Genomic DNA, 9,029 nt, shown 5'->3' on the forward strand with positions numbered 1-9,029 from the left:
GTTCTACCCACTAAGCCAGCCAGGTGCCCCCTATCAGTGATTACTTTAAATGAAACAGATTAAACTCTCCAATCAAAAGGCATAGATTGGCAGAATGAATTAAAAAACATGATCAAACTATACGCTGTCCATAACATCTTTAGAACTAAAGATGCAGAATAAATTGAAAGAGAAACAATGGGAAAAAAATTCCATGTAAACAGTAACCAAAAGAGAGCAGGGGTGGCTACATTAATATCAGACAAGACAGAATTTAAGTAAAAAACTGTTATAAGAGATAAAGAAGCACATAATATGTTGATAAAAAGGTCATTTCACCAAGAAGATATAACAGTTATAAATATACGCACACTAAATATTAGAACGTCAAAATATAAGAAGGAAATGTTGGCAGAATTGCAGGGAGAAATAGACATTTCTGTAATAATAGAAGAAGACTTCCACATACTATGTTCAACAATGATAAACAATCAATAAGGAAATAGAGGACTTTAACAACGCCATAAACCAGACATATACAGAATACTCCTCCTAACAGCAGCATATACATTTTTCTCAGCTGACTTCCTGAATACTTTCCAGAAAGACCATATGTTAGGCTAAAAAACAAATCTTAATGCATTTTAAAGGATTAATATCAAAATATGTTTTCTGATCATGATGGAATGAAGCAAGAAATCAATGACAGAAGGAAAACTGGAAAAGTCACAGATATGTGTAAATTAATCGGCATGCTTTTACACTAAATTCCACACCTGAAACTAATATTACACTGTGTGTTAATTAACTGGAATTTAAATAAAAACTTGAAAAAAGAAAAAATAAACAGCATGCTTTTATTTTTTTAACGATTTTATTTATTTGAGAGAAGGGGGGAGGGACAGAGAGAAAGAGAGAGAAGCAGACTCACTGCCCAGCGGAGAGCCCAATGCGGGGCTTGATTCCAGGACCCTGAGATCATGATCTGAGCCAAAGGCAGACACTTATCTGACTGAGCCATCCAGGGGCCCAACAGAGTGCTCTTAAATAAACAATGGGTAGAAGGAGAAATCACAAGAGAAAAAATTAGAAAATACCTTGAAACAAATGAAAACAAAGACACAACATAGCAAAATGTATGGGATTCAGTGAAAACAGTGCTAAGAGGGAAATTTATAGCGGTAAGTGCATACATTGAAAAAGAAGACATATCTCAGATCAATAACCTAACCTCACACTGAAAAGGAGAGTAAACTAAACCTAAATATAACAGAGAGAAGGAAGTAATCGAAATTAAAGCAGAGATAGAAATGAAATAGAGATTAGAAAAACAATAGGAAAAAAACAGAAAAAATCAGTAAAGCTAAAAGTTAATTCTTCAAAAAGATCAATGAAATAGACAAACTTTTTTTTTTTTAAGATTTTATTTTAAGTAATCTCTATGCCCAACATGGGGCTCGAACTTACAACCTGATATGAGAGTTGCATGTTCCACCGACTGAGCCAGCCAGGTGCCCCTAGACAAACTTTTAGTTCAATTGATTGGGGGAAAAAAAGATACAAAAGACTCACATTATCAAAATTAGAAATGGAAATGTGGACATTATTATAAATTTTATGGATATAAAAATGATTGCAAGAGAATACTATGAATGTTTATATGCCAATAGACAGGAAAACCTAGATGAAATGGACAAATTTCTAGAAACAATCTAACAAAACTGAATCATGAAGAAATAGAAAATCCTAATATGCCTATATTATTGAGATTGAATCAGTAACCCAAAACCTCCTAACGAAACAATGTCCTGGGTCAGAACACTTCACTGGCAAATTCTACCAGATATTTAAAGAATCAACACCAATCCTTCCCCAACTCTTTTAAAAACTGAAGAAGAGGAAATACTATCTAACTCATTCTGTGAGACCAGCATTACCCTGATACCAAAAACAGGCAAAGACACTATAAGAAAAGAAATTTATACACCAATATCCCTGATGAATATTGATGGAAAAATCCCCAGTAAAATACTACAAATGAGTACAAAGGATAATTGGCCATGCAAATAAAAAGTTGGATTTGTTTAAAAAAAAACATACCAGCATACCAAATTCATCGCATATTAAAAAGATTATCCATCTTGACCAAGTAGGATTTATTCCTGGAATGCAAGCCTGGGTCAACATACAAAAATCAATCAGTGTAACGCATCACATTAACAAAATGAAGGAGAAATCCACATAATCATCTTGGTTGTTACAGAAAAAGCTTTTGATAAAAAACCCCACACTTAATAAACTAGGAATGGAAGGATGCTTCCTCAACATGAGAAAGGCCATATATGAAAAACCAATGGCTAACATCATCCCCAATGGTGAAAGACTTTTCCCCTAAGGGCAAGGATGCCCACTTTTGCCACTTCTGCTCAACATAGTACTGAAGTCCTAGCCAGGGCAACCAGGCAAGAAAAAGAAAAGGCATCTATATTGGAAAGGAAGAAGTGAAATTATCTCTATTTACAGATAATATGCTATTATATGCAAACACCCCTAAAGAGTCCATACACAATAAAACAGAGCTAAAAAATTCGGCAAAGTTGCAAGATACAAGGTCAATGTACAAAAATCACCTGCATTTTTTTTTTTTTTTATTAATAATGATTTTTTATTATATTATGTTAGTCACCATACAGTACATCCCCGGTTTTCGATGTAAGGCTCGATGATTCATTAGTTGTGTATAACACCCAGTGCACCATGCAATATGTGCCCTCCTTACTACCCATCACCGGTCTATCCCATTCCCCCACCCCCCTCCCCTCTGTAGCCCTCAGTTTGTTTCTCATAGTCCATAGTCTCTCATGTTTCATTCCCCCTTCTGATTACCCCCCCTTTCTTTATCCCTTTCTTCCCCTACTGATCATTCTAGTTCTTATGTTCCATAGATGAGAGAAATCATATGATAGTTGTCTTTCTCTGCTTGACTTATTTCACTAAGCATTATCTCCTCCAGTGCCGTCCATGTTGTAGCAAATGTTGAGAACTCATTCTTTCTGATTGCTGAGTAATATTCCATTGTATATATGGACCACAACTTCTTAATCCAGTCATCTGTTGAAGGGCATCTCGGCTCCTTCCACGATTTAGCTATTGTGGACATTGCTGCTATGAACATTGGGGTGCATATGGCCCTTCTCTTCACTACGTCTGTATCTTTGGGGTAAACACCCAGTAGTGCAATGGCTGGATCATAGGGTAGCTCAATTTTTAACTTTTTAAGGGACCTCCACACGGTTTTCCAGAGTGGCTGTACCAACTTGCATTCCCACCAACAATGTAGGAGGGATCCCCTTTCTCCACATCCTCTCCAACAATTGTTGTTTCTTGCCTTGTCTATTTTTGCCATTCTAACTGGCGTAAGGTGGTATCTCAGTGTGGTTTTGATTTGAATTTCCTTGATGGCTAATGATTTTGAACATTTTTTCATGTGTCTGTTAGCCATTTGTATGTCTTCATTGGAAAAGTGTCTGTTCATATCTTCTGCCCATTTTTTGATTTGTTTATTTGTTTCTCGTGTATTGAGTTTGAGAAGTTCTTTGTAGATCTTGGATACCAGTCCTTTATCTGTAGTGTCATTTGCAAATATATTCTCCCATTCCGTGGGCTGCCTCTTAGTTTTTCTGACTGTTTCCTTGGATGTGCAGAAACTTTTAATCTTGATGAAGTCCCATAAATTCATTTTATCTTTTGTTTCTTTTGCCTTTGGGGATGTGTCATGAAAAAGGTTGCTTAGGCTGATGTCGTAGAGGTTGCTGCCTATATTCTCCTCTAGAATTTTGATGGATTCCTGTCTCACATCGAGGTCTTTCATCCATTTGGAGTTTATTTTTGTGTATGGTGTGAGATAGTGGTCAAGTTTCATTCTTTTGCACGTAGCTGTCCAATTTTCCCAGCACCATTTATTGAAGAGACTGTCTTTTTCCCACCGGATGTTTTTTCCTGCTTTATCAAATATTAGTTGCCCAAAGAGCTGAGGGTCCATTTCTGGGCTCTCTATTCTGTTCCATTAAAAATCACCTGCATTTTTAAAAAAGATTTTATTTATTTACTTATTTGTCAGAGAGAGAAAGAGAGAGGGCACAAACAGGGGGAGTGGCAGGCAGAGGGAGAAGCAGGCTCTCCACTGAGCAAGGAACACGATATGGGGCTCGATCCCAGGACCTTGGGATCATGACCTGAGCTGAAGCAGATGCTTAACCACCTGAGCCACCCAGGTGTCCCTCACCTGCATTTTTTAAAAGACTTATTTATTTGAGAGAGAGAGAGGGAGCATAAGTGGGTGGGGGCAGAGGGAGAAGGAGGGACAGAATCTCAAGCAGACTCCCCACTGAGCATGGAGCCCCATGTGGGGCTTGATCTTAGGACCCCAAGATCATGACCTGAGCCAAAATCAAGAGCCGGATGCTTAACTGACTGAGTCACCCAGGCACCCCCAGCTGCACTTCTATACATGAACAATGAACAATCCAAGAAAGGAATGCATTTCTATTCATGAACAATGAACAATCCAAGAATGGAAATAAGAAAACAATTCTGTTTAAAACAGCCTCGAAAATAATTAAATACTTGGGAATGAATTTAACAATGGAGGAGAAAGACTTGTATACTGGAAACTCAAAATATTACCCCCCCCAAATTAAAGAAAGATATAAGTAAATGGAAAAGCATTTCCTAATGAATTGGAAGACTTAGCACTGCTAAGGTAACAGTACTCCCCTGAGTGACCTACAGATCCTATGCAATCCCTATCAAAATCCAAGTGGTATTCCTTGCAGAACTAGAAACACCAATCCTAACAGTCATAGGCAATCTCAAGGGACCCCAAATTGCCAAAGCAATCTTGAAAAATATCAAAGTTGAAGGACTCAGATTTGATTTCAAAACTTATTACAAACCTACAATAATCAAAACAGTGTTTTTCTGTCTGGCATAAGGACAGACATACAGACCAATGGGATAGAATAGAGAGCCCAGAAGTAACCCTTCAAGTATATGGTCACTAATTTTTAACAAGGGTGTGAGGTTCACAACAAATGATGCTGGGGGAGAGGAGTCTTTTCAACAAATGATGCTGGAGTCTCTTGTAAGCCAGAAAGTAAGCAAGTAGGAAAAAAAGAAAAACCCACATTGGTGGGGATGTGTCAAAGGGTACAGGAGCCAACTGGAAGAGCTCCCAGTAGCCAAAGCTGGAACTATTTGAGCCACAAGATAAAGGAATGCTGTGTTATAAACCAAAGTATAAGACAAGTATGTGTGAGTCCATGCTGATATAAATAAATGATTGAACGCATTACTAAATGGGAGAGAAGGGACAAATCTCCTACACAGAATTCCAAATAAATTAAAAAGATTGTCCACTGAATTCACAGCAATCAATTTCACGGCCAGACGTAAAACTGTCGGATTTACTGAGATGAAGCCTATTGTCTCCAACACATCACCTTCCTAAGAGATTTTCAAGGGCAGTTTCAACTGTGATTTTTGCTTTCCATGCTGAGGGCTGACTTTTAGAACCTAAACCTGAAGATGGTGGGGCCCTATTATACTCCCCCCCAGGGCCGTACACAAGGCAGGGCTCCATGTTCGCTATTTATTTATTTATTTATTTATTTATTTATTTATTTATTTCACAGAGAAACAGCCAGCAAGAGAGGGAACACAAGCAGGGGGAGTGGGAGAGGAGGAAGCAGGCTCCCAGCAGAAGAGTCTGATGTGGGGCTCGATCCCAGATGTCCGGGATCACGCCCTGAGCCGAAGGCAGACGTCTAACGACTGCGCCACCCAGGCGCCCCCATGTTCGCTTTTTAAATAGTCATAAGGGTGCTTTACAGGGCATCATGTGATGTGATGTTCCCTCAATCACTTGGTGTTGAGATTGGAACATTGACGCAAAGGTTGGACACTGGTGCCAATTCAGCTGACACCCTTCACCTTCTTCCTAAACAAACCGGCCCCCTCGCTGCCTCCTCTTTCTCTCAGAGACCTGCCCCATACAGCCTTCTCATCCATAGCCTTAGGCATCTGCCCTCACCTGCTCCATTCGTGCCTACCGTCTATCCCACTTTAAACCTATGCCTTCTTATTAATATCACCCACTAGAGTACTGATGATTAATATTCCCTAAAACAGAAGTGACTTGGAAACCCAGCTCTCCCATAATAGCTGCAAAGACTTGGCCACGATTCAAGCCCACAAAACATAAGCCAAATGACACACTGGGTGGTGAAGGTTTTTTTTTTTTTTTTTTTTTTCAAATCCCGCCCTTGTACGAGTTAAGGCAGAACAAGCATTGTGTGACCACATTGTTCAAACATAGGGAGATGACTGTACTCCCCCGACTTAGTTTTCATTTCTTGGTTCTTCTCCAAGCCCCTGATTTCCAACTGTATTCTTTTTGATGTCTTCTCTTCCTTAGAAAAGTCTGGAGAGGAGGGCAGAGGGCAGTATGGGGCTTCATTCCTTAGGAATGCAGAGCCATAGAGGTTTTTAAGAAGGTCAGATTTATATTTTTGTCTTAGAAATTAAGCTCAGGCTGATGGCAGTGGTTGTGTCTCCAGGAATTTTACAGAGGAAGAATGATCACACAAGCAGTCAATTTCAAATGGACTCCAAGGGTGGGAAACAAGTCAGCAAGGGTGAGGGACCCTGAAGCCCAGAAGCTTCCAGTACACCTGAGTTTGAGCAGACGTGCTTCTGAGACTTCCTGTTTTAATGTCACCACTGGCCCCGTTTTCAGCTCCCATGAAAACCCACATTGAAGGGACAGGAGTTGTGAATGGAGCACCATTGTCCCCCTGTGGTGACAGCACTGCTGTGGTCATTCGCGACACATCTGGGTCAGTCCGAAGTTGAGAGGGGTGGGAGCTCATGTGATCTCAGGATACCCGGACACTAGGAGAAGGGCAGAGACGTGAGGTTCGAAGTTCTGGCCCACAAAACAAATTGTGTTAAACTCGCCATGTTTCCAAATCTTTGTCCCATCCTGATATACATAAAAAAGGGATATTTGTATAGCCGGCTGGGATCATGAGACTCTTAAATGCAACTTCACGGATGATCATTATTTACATTGTCTTTTTATATATCCTTAAAAAAATAAAGATAAAAACAAAAAAAAATCTATGGTACTCTATAATTGGGGGGAAGAAAAATAAAAACAAAGTGTTGGGGCAGATTTAAATATTGAATCCATGTAAACTTTCCTGATAACACCTCTGTGATTTTTTTTTAATGAAAAACTACAGCTTGTTTCTCTGTGTCTTTTCTATACCAAGTTTTATGTTTAAATCTGCACAGAGGGGCGCCTGGCTGGCTCAGTCAGAAGAAGGTACGGCTCTTGATCTGGGATGCGTGAGTTCAACCCCCACGTTGGGTGTAGAGATTACTAAAAAAAAAAAAGAAAGAAAAATGAAAATGAAAAATAAAATGTCTGCACATAAATCCTGATCAAGACTTTTTTTTTAAAGATTTTTAAAATTTATTTGAGAGAGAGAGAGCAGAAGCAGGGGGAGGGGCAGAGGGAGAGGCAGACTCCCTGCTGAGCAGAGAGCCCAGTTCAGGGCTGGATCCCAGGACCCTGGGATCATGGCCTGAATGCAAGGCAGATTCTTAACCGACGGAGCCACCCAGGCACCCCAAGCAGTCAAAATTTTATGTAAAGGCTCTAATAGCTCTTTTCTTCCATTAACAACGGTAATGTTGACTTTTTTTCTGATAATGTGACTGGATTTTGAATCCAAAAGAACTCAGTCACACTAAGTATCTAGAAACGATGAAACGCATCCGTGATTTGGGTAAGCTCAGGGAGAGGCCTCACTGCTGCCCCCGCTCAGATGTCCATGGAAGGCCCACTCAGCTGCAAACTGAGAGATATTTCCTAACTATGTGAAGCAAGGATTCAGGGCCACTCCCAGCAGCAATAGTGACAGGAGCCCTCCCCCTCCCCCCAGGGCCCAGGGGTTCCCATCCTAAGGCTCCCTGGCGGGGATGCTCCAACTTGCATTATCACCACCGGCCTGGCTTTGGTGTAGCCATGATACTAGTTCCTTGTCTCAACCAGAAAGCCAAGGAGGTAGCAGACATATCATTGTCCCCCTAGTTCAGAGGAGGAAACTGAGGCCCCAAAGGTAAGGGATCGACCCCCAAGTGAAGCCAGAATCCCAGCTTCCCACCTGCTTGTTCCTGCAGAGCCTCGCTCAGAGAGATCATCTTCTGAGAACAATATTCTGCTGGATGCTGCAAGGCTCTCCTATCAAAGGGAGGAATGGAAGACCCCAAACCAGAATTCCCAGGGGCCGCATGAATGGGGCACACCTCTCAGAAGTCCATTTTCCAGTGAACATTCCAGGGAGGTGAATGCTATTGTCCCAGAACCTATGGAGGGTTCCTGTTGGTTTTTCTGTTCTCTTGTTTCTCTCTCTCTTCCCTCTCCCATCAGGTGCCTAGTCCTATCTTCCTCCCTCTTTCCTCTCCTCCCTCTCTTGCCTAGCTCTCTCCTCCCATTTTGTAAATAGCTCAAATATGGGATTGGAAGATTCTAGATACACTCATTCTCCTTGTATCTCTCAACAGAAGATGTGTGTTCTCTGTTTTAAACTTTAAACAAGGCAAATTTAATCTTTTATGTCTTTGAAGACAAGATTAAAAACCAATTAATTTGCTCTGTAACTTTCTGGCTGTGGGCTCTGGGCAAGTTACATACTGCTCTGTGCCTCAGTTTCCTCACCTGTAAAATGGGGAAATGCCCAGCACCCATTTTGTAGGGTTATTGTGAAGATGAAATGAGTTGATACATATAAACAGCTTTTTTCCCCACCTTCTTCTAATAGCTTCAGTGAAATAATTAATATACCCTAAAATTTACCCTTTAGAGTGCCCAATCATTGGCTTTTAGTAGAGTCAGAGTTGTGCACCCATCCCCATGATCTAATTCTAGAACATTTTCTTTACCCCCAAAAAGAAACTCATTCACAGTCACTGCCCATGTCCCA

This window comes from Ursus arctos, unplaced genomic scaffold (genome assembly GCF_023065955.2).
Source record: "Ursus arctos isolate Adak ecotype North America unplaced genomic scaffold, UrsArc2.0 scaffold_16, whole genome shotgun sequence".
NCBI lineage: Eukaryota > Metazoa > Chordata > Mammalia > Carnivora > Ursidae > Ursus > Ursus arctos.